Source organism: Haemaphysalis longicornis, unplaced genomic scaffold, assembly GCF_048455015.1.
Source record: "Haemaphysalis longicornis isolate Haplotype H1 unplaced genomic scaffold, Haemaphysalis longicornis Haplotype H1 scaffold_8, whole genome shotgun sequence".
In the NCBI taxonomy this organism is placed as follows: Eukaryota; Metazoa; Arthropoda; class Arachnida; order Ixodida; family Ixodidae; genus Haemaphysalis; species Haemaphysalis longicornis.
This window is the reverse complement of record NW_027526445.1, coordinates 106228973-106247430: the sequence shown is the minus strand read 5'-3', so window position 1 is coordinate 106247430 and position 18458 is coordinate 106228973. Positions and strand designations below refer to the sequence as shown.

The window sequence follows — 18458 nt, the reverse complement described above, 5'->3', positions numbered from 1 at the left end:
TGAGTGAGCGAATGAGAGGATGGGAGCCGCTAGATGCGCACTTGGACTTTCTGGGTGATACTGAAAATGAGTTTAAAGTGAGTTGTCAAGGTGCAAGACTTTTTGTTTTGGTTTTCACTTCAGTATTACGCGTTTGTTCGAAGCGAAACCGTTCCCCGCATCGGAACAGACGGGAGCCGGAACTTCTCAGCCATATTTTGAGCCGTGCATCATGATTATAGAGTGTTTATAAATCATCACCGTTGGTGCGCCAACGAATACCGATGCCAGTCATCAAGTCGAGGCATGGATGGGTCGGGGGTTTGTGCTAGAGCTGCTCCATGTCCTTCACAGTCAGCAAAGCTGGCGACCTGTGAGGGGTCGCCACCCTCTCTCTTTCCGTGGAGGGCTTTGTTCCTGGCATTTAGATTCCAACGATAGTCGCTTTCGTGGCGGCTCGTTGTGTGGCCTAGTGCTGTTCAGGGCCACCTTGCCAACAATGGTTTCGGTTAATGCCACGTAATTTCGGCCGACCGCTCGGGGAGATATGCAACAAAGAGCGGAACAGGCGGCGCAGGCAGAGCCTGGGAGCCCCGTTTTTGGATATTATATTCACGCAGTCCATCCTATCCCCCTGTTCCCACACCAACGTCCCCTCGTCCTCCTTTTTCGAATAAAATAACTGGTCAATTTTCACAAAGAGATGAAAAATATACAGAAAGCTAGCCGTTACAGCTGTGCTGTATAACTACTAAAGACGTCGAAAGAAAACGCTATCTAGTTTCTACAACTACAAAATGCCGAAAGAAAAGCTGAAAGGTTGGATCTCATAAAACCTGAGTAGCTAAAACGTGAATCTACCAAAAGACGCCATCAAAGGTAAATACTCTAAATCACCATAACCATCATCACCCACACCACTACCACTACAATATTTTTTTCGTTGTCATTGACATCAGCAACAGCAGCGATAGTATTCACCCTTCGTTAAAACCCTTCAGAGAGAGAGAGAGAGAGAGAGATTTTAATAGGAGTTGAACCGAGGATGATTGAGTTCTTTAGACCAAGACCATGCTGGTGCGGCTGGTTGTCTTCGCCCTTTGCGCAAAAGCTGCGTTCCAGGGCATGAAGCTGGCCAGCGTACTCCCCCACTGCTCGCGTGAGGGGTTGGGGATAAGGGTGGGGGGAGATCTTGGTTTCGTCAGCATTCCCAGACAATATGGTGCTGTGTTCCTGGGTCTTGGCAGTGACTACTTGGAAGTGGGGGTCATAGAGGATGGCGTGTAGTCGTGTTGGGTGTGGGTACAAGTGTTGGTCCATAGTTGTCTCAGGATGACTTCCTGTTATTTCGTGGCCTAATAAGTGACTGGAGGATGTATATTCGTCGTGTTAGTTGTTAGCGCTGATTAATGTCGGCGTATATGAGGCGCGGTTGCCAGGTCGCCTCCGACTCTTCTTGCGGTGCCCGGTGGGCGGATTTTCAGGCCAGGACGCGTGCCGTCTGGTCTGGTTATGGAAGCCCCTGCCGGTTGACAGCTTCCACGAGGAGTTCGAATCAGCGATGAATTAGGCGATAACCTCTCCCTTCCTCCATCATAAACACTCACTACACCGTAGCGACGGGAGACTATCGTAAAAACGGTAGAGAAGCGTGCAGGCGAGCGTACCGTATGAAACCTTGAAGTAGATTAGCCGGAATTCGCTTGTGCAGCGTTCAGTTATGAACCCGTTGTCAAGAACTATGAATAAAATGCGATAAACCAATGCCGACAAATGGATGAAACAAAATATTCGCCGGCGAGGTTTCCAACCCGGGCAGAGAACGCATGCAGGGTAGCTATATATAGCCTTCAGAAAAGGTATACAGTGGACTATATATATATATATATATATATATATATATATATATATATATATATATATATATATATATATATATATATATATATATATATATATATATATATATATATATATATATATATATATATATATATATATATATATATATATATATATATATATATATATATATATATATATATATATATATATATATATATATATATATATATATATATCAGAGCGGAATGCCGGATTTCCTTTCTGGGGTTGTTGAATATTCCCGGAAAAAGGCGAGAGGAAGAACACCAAAAGAGACAAAATTGAAAAAGCAAACACCAACAATGAAAACGGGGACTCTATTCAGGACTCTGTTAAAAAAAAAATACTTCGGTGTCAAAAAAAGAAGGGGGCTCTCTACGTTCCATGCTATTGTTTTATTCATTTTTTTTTCTTCAGAGACATTTAGGAATGGCTGATCGTTGTGATGAGTATGGACATCGCGGCCGCGTAAGGTTGGGGGTACAAGTTAGGAACGTCAATAGCGACGGACTCGTGACGTCAATGCGCGCGCGCGTTCTCAAAGGAGACTGTGCTTAATGCGCAACATCGTCTGCTTTTTCTCACGTAGTTCGTTTGTAGTCGTCGCAGTAATTTAAAAGCAGATTAGGCCCGCAAAAAAACACGGAAACGACTCGTGCAATGTTCGAAATTCTCGCAGTAAGGCCCTCTTTGCGCCTCGCGGAGGAGCAGTTGATGGCGGTGATAATGCGCAAAGGCAACTTCCGTTGGAGGTAAGTTGTGTCCAAGTATAGTTGTTATTTAATGATATCTTCCGTCGAAGATGATCCTTCGATCGCTACGCAAAGGTCAAAACGGAAGCTCCCCACAGGACTGACGCAAGCCATCACTTCGATACATACGGCAGCGACGCATCATCATATTCACCGCACCCCACCATAGTACCGCCATCATCATAATCATAATTTGACTCGGTCCCCATGGCAAAAGAGCGCTAACTGAACGTTCAGTCGCTCAACAAATGTGCTCGAACGTTTCCTTTTCTTTTTTCTTCAATCGTTTTCTCAAAAACGTTTTCTTTTCTATCTCTTTTTGAGGCCTCAAAAAGCGATAAGGCTTTCCTTATCACTTGTTATTTCACAGTGGATGCCCGCCTCTGGCAGGGTGTCTTTTACGCACCGCGTTCCTATTTGGCACGCAAACGAGCATATCCCGCAGGCGTTCATGATCACAACACCCCACCCTCCTCCCCCTTCTTTCCTCGCGTTCGCCATGTAGCGCTGTCCTGTGCTCTTTGTTTTCAAGATATCTCAGGTCTCACTGTCCCTCGTATGTGACTTCGCATATTCTGGCGAACGTATAGCCGGTACGCGTGAAAAGATAAGGTCAGGAGTAGCAGTTCTACTCATAAGCCAAGAACATGTAGGGCGAGGACGGTATCAAAACCGATCGCCTATCTCAAGCCGAATCAGGGCAGTGATCGCAGAGGCCCGCAAGTAAGCGACCTTAGTGGAAGATGAAGATTGCAAGGCGGGCGAGTTTGCATAGATCCGTTTCAGACAAGGAGCCAGAGCGAGGACAGGGGCAACACCCGCGAGTAGGCAAATACGAGCGGCTCGATCAGATCATTGCACCGGCCCTTGAGGAAGGCAGAGGTGTTGCAACCTTGACCAAGTACGGAAGGAGGACGTGGGGGTGGGTCGGTGCCCAGTTTTCAGAAGAGGGATTCTACGCTTACACAAGCGCAGACTCGAAGGACGCCCAAGGGCTGCCCTCGCCGGCTATTCACGGCTCCGTCTTCGAGCGGGGACCTTCTCGAAGGTCTTACGACGCCGTACGCATGGGGCGCCATTCAACGGCTCGGAGCCCGATATGGCGAGGTCACGGACCGTCCGCGTCGACAACGCTGTGGTCGGGGTCTTCCACCTGAAGGTACGCGCGTTTTGGCCGACATACATAACTAACGGTTCTTTGGCAGTGTATAACTGTCGTTCGTTTCGTAGCAAACAGGCATCGTTGTCTTTCTACGCGTCTCAACACCCGCTCATCGTCATACAAGAAACGAGAACGGGCAAAGTGCATCTCCGAGGCTAACTTACACCACGGAACAACAGAAGAAGACAGCGATACTCGTACAGACGAGTAAAGCAGCGCAAGTACACTCTACACCCACTTGTATTAACTACACTTTTATCGAGCTTTTCCCACCAAAGAAAAAACAGAATATAGCCTCTTCCTTCTAAATATCTATACAGCCCTCCGACGGCCGGCCTATAGGTGAGATTGACCGCCTATTCAAAACGGCTAAACAGCGCACGAATGGTCATGCTTTGGTTTTAACTGGAGATTTTAATGCACGACATACATTGCTTGGGGCTATCATAGGAACTACAAAAAAGGACAACAACTTTACGATGCCCAAGGAGGTAATAGCTTGCACTTGTGCAATGCCCCAGACACCCCGACCCGGCTCGGTAATAGTGTCTCTCGAGCCACTAACATACGGAGTTGAAGATCCCACATGGGAATGTCTCTTTGAAACGGTGGGCATTGACCATTACATTATTCAAATTCAAATTTCGCACTATCGCCTTAAATCACAAAAGATCGTCATTGCCCGCATAACTGATCGGCCGAAATTTCGCGAATTGACTCTAACCAGTCTCATTGCAGAAATCGAAGAATGGGCACAGAGAATGCTAGAAATTATCCAAAAAGGAACCAAAGAAATGCCTCTCATGCCAGAGGGCGCACCTGCTACACCTGTGGGAGGCCCGAAGAGGGTAACTAAGCGGTGGAAGAAGCACAAAAGAAACCGAAAAATACGTTTCAGGACAGCTAAATTAACGCAGGAAGCAGCTGACTACGCTAAAACACTAAGCCAACAGAACTGCAATTGCAAGGTACACTGCGTACCCGTATAAAATGGCATCTCCTTCGGTCCCCCATGGGAAACAAGGAATATATATCAGCCACAGACCATCAATTAAAGCGACGTATTCATAACTATCCGGTCATACAGGCGGAACTCCCCGAGGAGCTGCAAAAGCCGTGGAAATATTACACCCAACCTCGCTTCCTCTCCCACCGTACAATAGAACCCTGGAGCCAGAACTGGATGCCCCCTTTACCCTTGCCAAACAGAAGCCGCCGCACGAAACCTCTCCGAGAACACTACACCTGGAAAGGGCGAAATTCCGAATAAGCTCCTCTGCAATCTCGACTCTGAAGCCTTAGAAGCCCTTCAGGATTACATAAATAATAATTGGGTAACGGGACAAATTCCTCCTCAGCGGAAACATGCCCATGTAACATTAATACCTAAACCTGGAAAGCCGTTAACAACTGCAAAGTTGAGACCCATATCCCTTAGATTCTGCGTGGGAAGATTATTTGAATGACTGACTGAATGAAATATTTATTCTACAATAGGTGCTGCTGTTAGCCCCCCCATCCCCCCCATTTCCCCCCCCCCCCCCCCCTTCGGTGGAGGGGATCCTCAGTCCGGGATCCCGTGGCTCTGTCAAGCTGGATCCCAGATTTCGGGCTGGCCAACCGCACCGTCCACTGTTGAATGGAGGGGTTGGGGATTGGTTGTAGACCTGGTGGTTTCTGGCACTCTCACCGAGTGCTGGGCAGTTGTTACAGGTGGCTTGATATTTGTTCGGATATGATGGCATGTATAGGGTGCCGTGCGGGTAGGCGTTGGTTTGGGGTATTCTGAAGGTAGTAACTTCATCTCTCCTGAGTTCCGGGTGTGGATGGGGAAACATTCGCCGTTGGTGTCGGTAGTGGGCCAGTATGCCCGTGTAGCGCAGGAGAGGTTGTTGATGAGATGCCAGGGGTGACGATCCTCCCGCAAAGGAAACGGCGCGGTGTATATACGCTAGGGCAGCGGCGTGAGCCGCTTCGTTTCCCTCGAGGGATTCGTGACCAGGAACCCAGACTATGTAGACCTCGCGAGTGTTCAGAGTGGAGAATATGGAGTACAGTTTTGGAGATGCGTCTTCGTTGATAATTTCTGCAAGCGGTGTGTGAGTCCGTGAGTATGGCGAGTGTGCCGTGGCAGTATAGTTATTGCATGGACTACTGCGGTTTCTTCGGCAGTATCGACTGACGTGGTCTTGACCATGGTGGACATCATTTCCTGTCCCTGTCCGTTCACTACGCGGGCTACATTGTCAGGACGGTGCGGATAAAGAGATGCGTCCACATAGAACATTTTCCGGTAATTTTTATATTTGTGGACATGGCCAGTGCTCGGTCGTTGTAAGTCGAGCGCATATTTCATGGTATTGGAGCCACGCGTATGCACTGGCGTATCTTAAAAGGTATACTGTTTTTTTTTTAATTTTTAACCAGTGGTATGTTATAACCCAGTCTTCGAGGAGTCGCGCATACGGTCCAAATCGTCTCTCGCCATTCATTGAAGACCATGACCATTTTCCCAACACCACATGTATGGCTTTCGCCTACACCTGTCGACTCAGAACGTACTCATTCAAATTAAATAAGACATTCTTGACCGGCTTCTCAAGAACCATACGCGCTGCATCCTGGCTCTGGACGTAAAAGGTGATTTCGATAACATCAGTTGCCACGCTATAATTCAGGGCCTTTTATCCATTGATTGTGAGCAGAAAGTTTACAATTACGTCGCAGCCTTCCTTACGAAGCGCACCGCGACCATTGGAATTGGACAATTGGGGTCTGCCCCTTTCAACACGGTCGCTCATGGTACCCCGCAAGGCTGAGTCCTCTCGCCACTTTTGTTCAACCTTGCCATGAAGGACCTCCCACCATTATTGCAAGATATTCCCCACCTTTGTCACGCCATCTACGCAGAAGACCTTACCTTAGGGACCCCTACAGCATCCATGGGCGAGAAACAAGAAGCCCTTCAAGCCGCTATAGACAAGGCGCAAAGATACCTTCGAGAATGAAGTCTTGAATGTGCCCCAGAGAAATCGGCACTTCTGACATTTAGTGCTGGTACGCCGAAATAAAACAAGTCCACCGTCCCAGATCCGGACCTTTTCATTAATGAGCAACCCGTCCCAACGGCGCCGCACTTGAAAATTATTGCACAGTGTCCCCTAAAATGGTTCTGGGCTGCACACAATCGCTCCTCTCCAGAAGGCTGTCAACCAGCTGACACATAATTCAGCGCGTCGCACGTCGTCGATATGGCCCCAAAGAATCTGACTCGCTCAAAATAATACAAGCAGTACTTATAAGTAGAATCACCAATAGAACACCGTACTTGGCCCTTAAAACAAACGAATGCCATATTAAATATAATTATTCGCCAAGCCTGCAAGACTGCACTCGGGCTACCCTCGAAGACGTCGACATCTAAATTATTACAATTAGGTGTACGTAACACTTGGGAGGAATTACAGGAAGCGCGCGACACCTCTCAGATAGAGCGCTTGAAGAAAACAACGACGGGGTGCGCTACTCTTCACCGATTAAGTTATACAACTCCACCGATGAAAGATGAGAAAACAAGCGTACCTTTGAAGATCCGATAGCACATACGCTCAGATACCAAGAAAAGTGCATCCGAAGTACAAGGCCACGATAATTTCTCAAATATACAAACGACCTAAATACACGTTATGTGGACGCATCCCCTTATCCGCATCCCGCCCACGTAACTTGTGTAGTGAATGGACGGAGACAATAAATCACATCCTGCACAGTCAATACCACAGCGTTTGATTCTGCCGAAGAAGCCGCGAAAGCCCACGCCATCACCACTCCCCAGAACCTAATCACCATACTCACCGACTCTCAGACAGCTTGCAGAAATCACCTACGAGGTCGCATTTCTAAAACGGCACTTCGTCTTCTTTTAACAGGACCGAGCATTCCCGAAGTTTATATAGTTTGAGTGCCGGGACACGAATGCCTTGAGGGGAACAAGGCGGCTCACGCCGCTGCCCGCGCTTATATAGTATACACCGAGCCGTTTCTCTTGCGGGGCAGTCACTACCTCTTCCACCTAACCCGCAACCTCTCTCGCGCTACACAGACATCTTGGTGGACTACCGATACAAACGGCGAATTTTCCCCAGTCCACACCCCCAACTCACAAGGGGTGGAGCAACAACGATCAGACGACTACAAACTAACACATATTCGCACCGCACCCTTTTTCATATCATTCATCCAACATACTATCAAGCCACCTCCAACTATACTGCCCAGCGCCCAGTGCCCTTTATTATCAGGTGTGGGAGTGCCACCAACCACCGGACCTGCAATCAATCCCCAACACCTCCATACAATAGTGGACGGAGCAGTCGGCCAGCCAGGACCCTACGTTCCAGCTTGACGTGCTGAAAACGGCCCGCGCAGCCAGCCGCACCCAGGGGATCCTGGGCCAGGGATTCCCTCCATCGGGGCGGGTGCTCTAACAACTGCACCTGTTGTGGTATATAGTAGTAGAAACACTTTTATTTGAGGAAGGGAGGTTAAAGGTGAGGAAAATTGGTCATGAGAGAGGGGATTACACGGGTTGCTCCAGCTCCAGGAACTTTTTCGTCTATTCACTGACAGTTCGGAGGCTTCGCCGGGGTCGTCCTTCGTCAGAGTACTCGCGACAGACCACTTTTGGCTGCAAATTTGCTATTTTGCGTAATACAGACTTATCTAATGCGGCATGTGCTTCTTGGTATATGGTGTTTGGATCATTGTGTCGTATGATGTCAGAACGATCTGCATTGAAGAATGGGCATGCATACACATATTAAGCGGTGAAGGTCTGCTTTGGTGTTCGTGTTACAGTGGGGACAATGTGGGAGTGAGGATGTTGTGGGGACCTTTTTCCACATCTGAAATATAAAGATTTCATTCATTCATTCATTCATTCATTCATTCATTCATTCATTCATTCATTCATTCATTCGAAATAAAATAATCAGAGCATCGTTTCGTGAAGCTCTTCCTAAGGTGATTTTCCGCTAGCCCTAAAGGGAGCCTCAAACACTTTTCTCATCTTTTTCCTAAATTGTAAATGCTTTCAGAACGCAGCCAACAAACACATCCGGCTTTTAGAATAGGAGTTTGCAAAGTACCTCAGCCACAAACTGCTGCTCTATGCCCTTCAGGTAACTAAAAACTTGTCCAAACTTCTTTCTCTCTTTCGCGGCGCTGGCGTTCTTCAAGCGCTCAAATTAAGTCATTACAGCAATTCAGAAGCTACTGGCCGGATTCCTTTCAGTTGTATCAATAAACGCTTTCGGTGGCCACTTTAAAAAAGAAAAAAAAACACAGAAGCAAAGCAGAAACGAAAAGCGGATCTGCCGTAACGAGCAAATCACCCAGTGCCGTTCCGTGCTGGCGATAACTATCTTTCACAATGGTTCCAGACGCGTAGGAAAGAAAAAAAGAGTTTATTGAAAGTGTCGCAAAGTCCATTTAAACCTTAGAGGAGGGTAAAATGAATCCCCCGACCCGCTTCCTTTCACCATATATATAGATGGAGCCTGCACTATTGCGTCCAACACGCTACCGTAACATGTTCAGCCCGGCGATGAAGTACTTGAGGGTTATTAAAGGGGCGCTGAAAGGGGTTTTAACCTATACATGGGTGTTCACATTTTCAGCTAAATCAATGTCGTAGTAATCACCTCCTTCAATAATTTCGTTAAAGCTAAGAGTACTAGTGGAGTTATTGCAAATCAAAACATGGCATTGTCGCCCGCGCCGCGATTCCCCCTCGTTTCGCCCACCTCCTCGCACCGCGCCTGCGTGACTGCCCATGATGCCTTGCTTCTCGGTGACGTCTGCAAGGCACGTACGGGGTCGTCTGCCTTTTGGCGTTCCGTTTAGGCCGTTTTTTTTTATCATTTTATGCATCCTACACTTCGCTCACGACTGGAAAAGCTGATGGAAAGAATGGGGCGGGACCCTTACACTTTCACACCACGCAGAAAGGTCACGCGAACAGTAAACGACCCTGTCACCGCGCGTTCGCGGTGACGACGTGTCTTCGTACATATTGGGGTGTAGAATGTGTGAACGAATGGCTAAAGAATCGCCTCAAAATTTGGTAGTGTGAGCACGTACTATCGGCGTCAAATGAAACGCGAACACGAAAATATGAACCAGAACGTGCAAAATTGAAAAATACTGTTCCTAAAGTTTATATAATGGCATGCTATTGGTATGTTTGGAAATCCACTTTTCCCAACTTTGTTTTTGTAACTAAGCCCGCGCCATTTTGGCTTGCATGGAAAGAAATTGCGCTGTGTGCGCGTTCAGGTTCATATTTCGTGTTCGCGTTTCATTTGACGCGATAGTATACATGCCCTAGGAATCGACGTCGATTTATATACTGCCTAACTGGCCGCTCGTTCGCGCCAATCTCGAGCTTGGTCGTGTTGTGGTGACGCCATGCATGCGCATACACAGACACTTGTAGTATTCCATTCCGTTATTCTACCGGTTGTAATTTATGACTGTAACAAAAAAAAAAAAAAGCATCCGAAAGGTTGCACGGTACAGTACAGGTACTTTTTTTAGAGTCCACGGAACAACGACCGGGCGCGGAAATAACATGTATGTGCGTCATGACTGACCTCCAGAAACAGCAGTTTTGGCTGCGAGAATAGTGCTCGCCGCGCTTTTGTTTTACGCTTTCCGCTAGAAACTTCGGTCGATATTGATTTCTTATTACCTAATAAACCTTCAGTAATTCCTATTCTGCTCTTAACTGAGCTTCTATTTTGTACAAGCTTTGCTGGTCGCACACGAATATGCAGTTTGCAACTCCGGGAAACGAATTGGTCGCATCATAACGAATTTCGCCGGAAAAGCTCTGTTTTTTTTTTGTGCGTGTTTTTAAGTGTTACCCTGATTGAAAAAAAAAAACGAGAAAAACCTGTCTCTGTCTGATGCTTTTTTGTTTGTTTTTTCAGCCGCTCACATTTTCAGGCACGTACACTCTAAAAAAAAAAAAAACTAGGGCGTCCTGACCACAGCGCTCCAGAATCACCAATCGAAGTGACCAACTGTGCAAATGGGATGAATGGCGAAGCCCAACATCTGATTTGACTAAAAAAAAGTGCATGTGCGCAGGGACAACACGCACGGCGTGCATGACATTGCGCACTGCGCAATGTAGGCAGGGGGGCTTATGGGAGTTCAGCCTCCCGTCCCCCCTCCACCCCCCGAAATTTCGTCACGCTGTTATGCGCGCCGACCAAGGCAACCACCTGCGCCGAAACTATCCTAGGGTTTTGTCTAGAACCCCCGGAATCCTGTCCGTAAAGCGCATCAACTGCCCCGTATAGTGGCCCGTTTCCCGCCTGGCATGCCTAACTGCATGTTAAGCAGGGCCTTTTATCCACGGGGGTGTTGTACGAGCTCGATCGTGCTTCCGCGACGCGACGGGGACTCGCTTGCAACAAAGAGTCGCGGCTAGACGTACCGAAGTTCTGGCTGCTTCAGTATCTTCATGCAACCATGGCTGCCGCCGGAAACCAGTGCGCTAACGACTTCAGACTTCGTCTATTTAATTTAGATTTGCTGCCGCGGCGCCGTTCGTGCGGCACAACGATCGATTGCCACAGCCAGAAAAATTAGTCGTTTTGCCGCAGGAGCGGCGCCGCAGCAGCGAATTCGCAGGAAAGTTCCGCCATATCTAGAACGGACTTTCTGTATAAATGTACACTTTGTCGCCAGTGGTAATTTTGTTGCACTGATCAAAACATAATCTTCTCGCTTTCTCCACCACAACTGTACATTCTGACGTATTTTTTTGTGCCACGAATAATTCTGTTGCCATTATCCGCAGTACAAGCTGCTCCTACACAATATATTGGCATAAAAAAGAGTTGTTAATATTTGTCTCTAGCCGTCGAATGTGTGCGAAAATGGGGAAAAATGATTCTTGGATGACAAACCGACAGCAAAATAAAACATACACCCACAAGTTGTTTGTTTCCTGATTTTCCCGTTATTAACACCCGCTGCGGGCTTTGGTATACTTTTAGATGAACCGCAGTCCTTTACTTTCATGTTTTTTTCTTCCATTTTTGTTGAGTATAAGTAATCCCTCGTTATAAAGAAGTCAGCGGAACGGCTGAAAATTTTGTTATAAGCGGTACTTCGATATAGGCGACCACTCGAGAAAAAGCTAAAGCAGTTGAGGTTTAATTGCGCCCCAACTTCGAGGTATCAAAACACAATATATTCAGTGTATTCAGAGCGAATGAGGAATTGAAGGCAGTGACCACTTTATTGGGGGGGGGGGGGGTTCGGGCGTCACGGAACGCTTTGAGAGTTTTTGTTGGAAAGTGCTGCAAATGCCATCGCTTGAGTTCGAGGTTGTATTTGCTGAGCTCAAAAAACGATTAACCGTTCATTGTGGGTACACAGCGCAATCATGAAGAGTGACCTGTTTTGCACTAGGGGCTTTGCATGATCACTGGGCAATTTTCTCCCGAGGTGTGCAGCCGTAAAGTTTGCAAAACAAGTGTTTTTCGGCGTCCCGTTGTAGACGACACTGCAATTTCTATGGCTGGAGTGTCCGTCACGTCACGCGCACCGTCACGTCTACGACATTGACCAATGTCTAGGGACAAAATTCAATCACCCTTCCACGCAGTTGGACCGTTTGTTTAAAGTATAAATCACTAGGGAAACACCAGCTTGCGTTGGCCCGCCAAGTTGACGCTCGGTCGCGGCCTCTCGCCGCCGCTCGGCGACGCCTCCGCTCGCGGCTTCGCTCTCCGCGTGCGCTTCGGGTAATGCGGATTAAAATGCATGCGTTTGGGATGGGACCAGAAAAAATTTCGAATAAAGCGATATTTCGAGTAAAGCGATTTCGTTATAGCGAGGGATTACTGTATATGGTTATATTCTTTCTACACATCCATATTTCTTTAAGTGCTATTTCTTCTTATGCAGACAATGCAGAAAATTGCAAGCAGGGATAGCAATTCTGCCACAATCTCGGAGCGTGCGAATGAATTTTTTGATAAAATATTTCATATTTCTTGTTCTTGACTGGTAATAGTTATGTATTTTCAGTTAATAGTTACAAATGTGAGTTAATAGTTATACATATTGTCGCAGACCTTGGCCACCATCGCCAGGAGCTGACGCTAATCCCATGCGCATATCCAGCTACGTCCAATCTCTCTTTATCTGGGTATGGGCTGGCGTTGAAGGACCGACGGAAAGGAAGAGAAGAGAGGCGAAGTTGGAGTTTTGTCTGGACTGGGTTTGCGCCATCAACCCGCCTCTGTGCCGGTGACTATACGGTGTCTTTTGTAAATACACCTTCTTCCCGACAACCTATCTCTGCGTTGTCACGTGACAACATTATCAGCTAATAGTACTGTATTTTTTATTCATATTTTTAATGCCTTTAAAAATAATGTAAAGGAGGTCGAGGGGCAATCTCAGCCCCCCCCCCCTTTTCGAACAAAATTTATGGCTACGCCCGTGCTGCGCAGATGCCACTTTATCCCTCAAACTGAGATCTCGGCAACGTTATTCGCCGAGTTAGCACTCTAGGCCACTTCGATTGGTCATTCTGGAGCGCTGTGGTGAAGACGGCCTTCGGCGTCTTCTTCGAGTGTAAAACGATTTGCACCTTCTTCGTTTAAAACACCCTTACACTCAACAAAACACAAGCACCCTTGGAAAGGTTGTAACTAACGTTAAAAGAACCTTTGAAAGGGTGTATTGTTGTGTTTTTCCTAGTGTCTAAGGATGTCATAAACGGCAAAACACCCCGAAAACGCGTTTTTCTTCGTTTTTTGGTAGGGTGTAAGGTGCGTGTTTGCTATAGAGATTAGGGTGTGAATAATTTTAGTGTAGAGTGCAAACGAGAAGCGACACTGAATTGAACGGAACGACCTCGCTACGTGCGTTTACAGATGCGGGTGTAGTTCTTTCTATTTTGAGCTACGCACATCGTTCCGCGGACATTCGTTTCCAGTGACGCGAAAACCGACGCCCGTGGCATTAGAGAGGAGGGAAAAGGCGCGGCCTTGCAGCGCGTCCCACGCAAGCACGCGAGGGCCGTTACGCAACCTCACCGAAGGGCTCACGTGCAGCTGAGCCGTTATCGCTCGCCTAACCCTCAGAGGCCGACGATGACGTCTTTTGTCGGACCACCTTGTACACTGTGGTGCGTTAAACTGGTTCCGTTCAATGGGCGGTATGGGCGAGGAGGAGGGCGGCGGTGACGGTACCGAGGATGCAATGGGCGACCGAAGGTCCCACCCGCCTCGATAGGACATGCATATCGTGTATAAAGAGCCGCGATGAATGAGAAAAAGAAAAACACCGACTAAGGTCTATCCTGAATGGAACGTGCATGTACTGTACGAAGCCGATATGAATGAAAAAGAGAGAAAAAAACTTCCATTTCCACTAACGCGAAACCTGTGAAGGAAAGTTTGACAGCCACCTAAATGCAGCCATACGCCTCCTGGTTAGCTCAGTTGGTAGAGTGACTGCTCCGGTTAAGCAGTGGTCCCGGGTTCGAATCCTGGACCAGGACGAATTTTTCTTCAACTGCGAAAATTTTCCAGAAAGCTGTATAGCTTTCCTTTGTAGCCGTATGGCTGCATTTAGGTGGATGTCAATCTGTCCTTCACAGAAACTTACTCCACCTTGGGGATTTACCCTAAATCTGGTCGATTAACGTAAAACCTGGAGAGGCGCGAACCATGCAGTGTGCGCCGGTGTTTCGTACAGTGAAATCGCTGCTAATGGGCAATGAGAGAGAGATGACGATTTTGTTTCAACTGTACCCATATGTACATTTATTATATGCAATCAGCGATCGCGTACCTAATCCTAGTCAATATGCATAACGTATTTCTTCGGTTCTTCGTCCTACTGCTTCTGTTGTTGATGAAGCTCCTGCGCTTCCAAGTCGTAGATAGTGCCGAGTTGAGGTAGATGTATATATAGCCTAGCTATGAAAGTCTCGTGTCTTTGAAGCACGACGCGTTCTAGCGCGCGGCGTTGAAAAACGAGTGCCCGGGTGTTTAAATATCGTGACTACACGAGACGACGACACGAGACACCGACAGCCCGAGCCTCTACGGTGCTTCGCCTCTAAAAATTGACTGCACTCTCAAACGGTTCCCAGGCGATTGCGACCAGGTCAAGGGCACGGCGCGGAATGCAACAGGGTCGCCGCAGTGGTTTGTTCCGTGTAGCAAGTGAATTGAAAGTAAAAATGGCTACAACGTCTAAAAACAAGCCTGCGTGGTTGGTAGCCATTTCTTACGTCAACTTTTTGGGAAGCTCGCTAATTTGAACCGCAAAGGGGCGTCCTCTCAGTTCGAACTAATGAAGGTTCTAAAGAAGGAAACTGCGGAGTAACAACCGTATACACTGAGATTGGGAAGTAGTGAGGCATCAATTTGATGCGTGAAGACGTCCGTGATTGCTGTTTGAAGACGACTGCCAGCACTGTTCGGTCTAACGAGCGAATGTAGCCGAACGCCTCCTCCTCGTCTTCTTCAAAAATAGAAGAGGCGGGTGGCATTCCAACCGCCCTTCATTTCCGAGACTACGACGTCCGCCCAACTGGTCTTCCTGCTCGTCGTCCCTGGCAGCGACGGGTTCTGCGCGACGTCGTGAGAAATGATGTCCCAATCTGTCAGCGCAACTACCGCCAGTGCCCTCACGTCCGTACTGACGTAATCCGCAAAGAGTATGCCTCTTTCAAAACGTATACGCCCGCGTGGATTTCAGGAGGTTTTAAACCCGAATATACCTTCTTTCTCCGCTTAGGAGGCGCCGAAGCCGAGTGAGCAGGCAAGAGAAGGAGCACATTGACATGCAATTCGCGGGCATCCCATCGGGGGAGGGGGTTGGGAGGGCTACATGTATTACTATAGGACGGAGAAAAGTGTTACGTAACAACTTACTGACGCCCCTGTTAACAAAGGCCGCATTCGTTCTTCAGACATTCAATAGCAGTGTTCTCCGTCGCTCTGCTTAAATAACAAGGCAGCGGGCAGCTTGATTTTCTCTCCCGATAACATTAGTGATACGTCTATCAGGGACGTACACAGAGGGGGGGCCCGGGGGACCCGCCCCCCCTCCCCCGAAATTTTTTGGGCCACACCCCCCCTCTCCGCGCCACCTCTCCCCTCCCTTCGCACACATTCTAAAGCGCTGCCATATGAATCCTGGGCGTGATAGCTATTTAAGGCGTTTTTTTTTTTTTTTTGAAATGAGCCAAATCCACCCAAGGGGAATTTGAGGGGGAAAAAAACGAAAGTTCGGAACTGGACCTAAATGCAGTGCTGTCAAAACTATTAAATGACATGTTTCACATGTCAGCTAGGGGAACTATATAGCGACAAGAAATTAAAAATTATGCCGAGAATTTGAGCAATATTAGGATAAGTTCAGATTTGGCTCGTACTCGGTTGAAACAGACAAGTTGGTGCGGCATTCTTATGAAAACTTTATTGGAATCGACTTTCAAGAACGGTACATAGAGTTTTAAGCAAAAAAAAAAGGCAATAAACACGCAACAGAGCTTAAAGAGCAGTAAAACTATACACGAAGAGCCGGTGAGTCCCCTTGGCAGCATTAGCAGCTCTTTTCGAAACTTCGCTTAGGGATATTTAACGCGCGCACCGCGCAGAAATCTCGAACATACGTGTTTTCGCTTTTCGCCTCCATCACGAGGGCGGATACACTCAATTTCATTTCTCTATGCAGGTTTACGCGCCTTTATGGTAAACGCTGGGCGTGCATCGTGTTTGTACTAGTAACGGCGGGTACCATCGCCTTCCTCCCTAATTTGCGTAGAAAAGTTACCTTGGGTTGCCCCCCCCCCCCCCCCCCTCCCCCCCGAAAAAAAAATCCTGGGTACGTGCCTGACGTGTCTATTGCTAATTATTTGCGGAATTAAACCTGGCAATGCAAATGTGCAATGCAAATGCAAATACAAAATTAGATTGGCAATAAAAAATTTCTTCGCTCTAGTGGCGCGAAACCGGCAGCCCCACCTATAGCTTATTCTTATGGTTTGGCTAAGTTTATGCGTTGTTGCGCTTGGATACTCGGCCGAGTTTTCTGCGTGGCTATGCTTTGAGAATCTCGGAAGTTTCTTGAGCGGTGCCGTCGTTAGCCCCTTAAAGAGCATTAAACACTCGGTCATTAAAGTAACGTAGAATGTACGCGTGCCCACCGACCTTGCGGTGAAGCTCTCCAACAATAGCGGAGGGCGCAGCGGGGTGAGCGTTTGCTTAAAAGTTTTGAACTCATTCGGTGGACGCCGTTGGTCTTGTGTGGTCTGGCATGCGAAATATTAATTAAGAAGTTGATTACGTTCCCGCTCCTACTAGGCCTGCTGGATTCTTTCATTTTGGAAAGAATACTTCTTGCACCGTCACAACTGCACCGCTCGTCGCAACAAGCGATGGAGCGAGCCACCCCAGACGCGTTTCCAAAGCCGTGCTTGTACCCGTTATATCGCTTCTCCGCCAAATGGCGACACCAGTCCCGCCCGAGCGCGGCGAGGCAAAGCTACGGTAAAGCTGCCGTGCCAGCGCGCGCGATGACGTCATCGCTCGGCGAGGTTTTTCGGCGCACGTTCATGGATCAAACCACCAGCTTGACGAAAATCTTTAACGTGCGCCGAAGTCTCGTACACACGGGCGTTTTCGCGTTTCGCCACCATAAGAGAACCGGCCGCCGCGGCCAGGATTGAAACCGCGCCCTCGTGCTCACCAGCACAACGGCTTAGCCACGGCGCCACCGCGGCGGGTAGGTCTTTATTGGCAAGCCATGGATGGTGTACAGTGATGACACCAAAATTCCTGCTCTCCGTGTGCATACATTCCTATAGACAAAGTCTGCTTGCACGGCCAAGGGTAGCGCTTGTTTTTAAAAGCGAAAGCTTCTTAGCGGAACCGATGGCGTCCTGTAAAAAAACTGAAGCATTTCCCCATAGACCGGTTGGTCGACCGAAACACTCTGGTAAGATCTCTGCCTCAGACACGGCGCGTGCGTGAATCCGGGCTTCCAATACATGCGTCAAAACGGTTACTTGAAAAGCGCGAATGAGGAACGGTTCTAGACGAGACAATACGCGCATCGATCGTGAAGACTGAATACAATAGTATACTTCCAGCTCAACTCAGCGATTCAAAGCGATTCAGCCCTTCACCTGTTGCAGCGGGGTATAGCTGTTGAAAAGACCTGTCAGCGATCCCTAGTTCTACTAAAGCGGCTTAAGCATGAAGGCTTCACCGTGTAATTCCAGTGGATCCCGTCGCACGTCGGTGTAGCGGGAAACGAACACGCTGACAGCTTAGCCAAGGACGCCTTATCTTCTACAAGGACGGTGCAAACGCGGTGCGATTTCCAACGCATACAGAAACAGACCGTTCGCGAGCACTTTAGGCAGCTGTGGCGACCAGTACATTAACCAGTCGTGACGAAGGGCCTGAAAAGAGCCGAAGCCTGTCTGCTCCACCGAGTAAGAACAGACTCAGCCCGTACACCAGCTTGGCTACATAAAATCAACATTGTTTCCTCCCCTTTGTGCCCCTCGTGCAATGTGACTGGTGACATTGATCACTTCATTATGAACTGCTCCAAAACCAACCCTGAGC

The 18458-nt window shown here is 48.0% G+C and overlaps 1 protein-coding gene across 1 annotated transcript in view; it reads right to left on the bottom strand.

Moving 5' to 3' along the window:
- Positions 1 to 18458, bottom strand: part of LOC144148658 (kelch domain-containing protein 3) — an 83808-nt gene that overhangs the window by 50359 nt on the left and 14991 nt on the right. The window lies entirely within an intron of this gene.